Genomic DNA, 2500 nt, shown 5'->3' with positions numbered 1-2500 from the left:
TTAAGGAGATGATGAGAGCTGTGAAAGGTATTGTTTTACCTCAGAGCGCTCCCAGTGCAGCTGACCAGGCTCCAGGTATGTTCAGCTGTTGCCCCTGCTGTTGCACAGACAGACAGGCTAGGCCCATACAGGCTCCGATGTGAGCCAAACCACCGTGTCTGGTTTTATCTTCTTAATATAGACTCTAGAGATCTCTTTAATACATACAGATCCTTTATTACAGCTACTTTATGACAGTATTGTGTGCTGTGTGCTGGTTCACTTATTAGGAGAGTCCATTTCAGGATGCTAAGAGCTCTGAGAATGAGAGCTGCTAGAAACGAGGGCCACCGAGAGGAACTGGTGAGAGGGTGAATTTGGCGGTGTTTTAGCGATTAGCAACAGACAGCCCCCCCCTGTGTTGTTTACTTAGGGCTTGATTTATGGCGTGGAATTCAGCAATTGAACGCCACGCTGTCAGAGGCTACCAGAGCAGGGAGAGTGAGCGGTAGTAAATATACTGAGGTGAGGAGAAGGGCTTTTCTTCCACTGGGGGGAGAGTGGATCACACTGGCCTTTGACCGCTGGTGGGAGTTTTGTGAGTGGTGCCTCATCTTGAATAAAGGTGTGACTCTGGCGGCCGGTGGTAGAGAAGAGGTGTCTAGGTCTGAGCAGCGTGAGGTAAGTGGGAGAGAAAGCGAGAGAGAGAGAGAGAGGGAGAGGAAGAGAGAACAAGGGAAAGGGGATTAAAAGTCTGCTCATTCTGCTCTATTCCAGGGACGAGGAATCCAGGTCCCAGGAGGGCAGACCACCACGGGCCAATCAGCCAGTCCATCATCTCTCTCTCTCATCCAGCTTTTTAAAGACTGGAGTCTGTCGTCTAAAGCAACACGGGCCTCCTCCTCTTCAGCTGTTCAGTCGTTTAGAAGAACAATACTTTTTTACACTAATAAAAGCAACACGTCTGTTGAGGTGAATCACCCCAGAAGCTCAGCAAGCCTGTCGGTCGGTCGTCATCCCACCTTTATGTCACGTCTTAAGCTTCTCACAGCTTCTCACAGTCTCACCTGTGGTTATAACAATGTGGCGCCACAATAAACGGATCCAAAATGTGAACGCAGACAGTAGAGAGAGTGGTGTGGTGGTTTTAGATCTTCCAGCTGGCTGTTTGAAGCAGCCAACGGGTGGATAAGACCGGTTGCTGCCTACTTGGTCTATTCTCCATGGTTACGGCTGTCATTAAAATAACTTCCATGAAAGCAATCTCGTAAAGCTTTCTCATTCCATGATTTAATCCCCATTGTCCCGGAGCGGAGGGGAATGCTCTGGGAGAACAGTTATGTGTGGAGAGAGGAGACGTGCCATTTGTGACGACGTGTGAGGACTGCTACAGATAGTCCAACAGAGGATAAACAGTTTATAATAAAACTTGTATATGCTCCGTTGGGGTGGTATCCAAGTGATGAATCCATTGTTGCTTTTCCTATAGATGGGCATGTGTCGCTGTGTTGCTGTTGAGCAAACTCCCCAAAGGCGAGGAGGGGGTGAAGTACAACCATATCGCGATGACAGTGACAGGACAGGATTAACTGGTTACGCTGATGGAGATGGTCGTACAGATGACAGACAAAATATTGCCCCACAGAGGAGGGGGGTCGAGGAGTATGGGGATGAATATGGAGCTGAGACTGAGGGGGTCTGAGGGGTCTGAGGGGTTTGAGGGGTTTGGGGGGGGTCGTGTTTTAGCTGCACAATCATATCATATTGCCTATCCTGCTAAACATCCATCAGTCATTGGCAAAAGGCACAACAATAACCTGTATCATCACCCCCAAGACATACGGTATCCATCTTTCCACAGTCACCCAAATACAGAACGACCCCCCCCCGACACAGTCATTGCATCACCCTTCAGGGGTCTCTGCTGGGGTCCAGCTCAGCCCAGCGCCAAACACCGGTGCCCATCAACATTCCTCCAGCAAAGCTCCACATCACATGTCACATGTCTCCCCTCCAGTACGCTCCACCGCACTGTCCGTCATGCCAACAGCAGAGGCAACGAGAGCAGCTTTTCATCTCTCTCACAATGAGGCAGAAACATGCGAGCAGTAATACAACACTCTTGACAAAGTCACCTTCTGAATTCTGGTGAACTACAGTAGCCGGTCGGCTTCGGTTAGACATCTCAAGATATGTTGAACTCGTTTCAACACAAGCTTAAAAATTATTCACTTGTCTAAACAAAACGAAACACCCAACACAAGATGGAAAAAAAAGCGAGCAAATTAAAAAGTCAACATTGGTGCCCCCCAAGAAAAGTATGATCTACTGAGACATTCATAAATGAACAAACAGGAATTTAGAACTACTTTTATATAATATAATAGAATATCTACTTTTTCTCATGTCATGTGCCATTAATTTGTGGGGGATTAGGACCTGAAAGGAACTAAAAACAGAATCCCAATTCAACAACAAATAATTAAGTGCAAGATAGTTCAGATAGTTCAGATAGTTCAGA

At 47.2% G+C, this 2500-nt stretch overlaps 1 protein-coding gene across 1 annotated transcript in view; it reads right to left on the bottom strand.

Moving 5' to 3' along the window:
• mybpc1 (myosin binding protein C1) overlaps positions 1 to 2500 on the bottom strand; it is a gene marked incomplete at both ends in the record, with an annotated part of 39029 nt that overhangs the window by 36377 nt on the left and 152 nt on the right. The gene's annotated exons all lie outside the window — the stretch shown is intronic.

This window comes from Nansenia antarctica (genome assembly GCF_963989245.1).
Source record: "Nansenia antarctica genome assembly, chromosome: 8".
Lineage (NCBI taxonomy): Eukaryota > Metazoa > Chordata > Actinopteri > Argentiniformes > Microstomatidae > Nansenia > Nansenia antarctica.
Note: the sequence above shows the minus strand (reverse complement) of the source record. Positions and strands in the feature narration are given on the sequence as shown.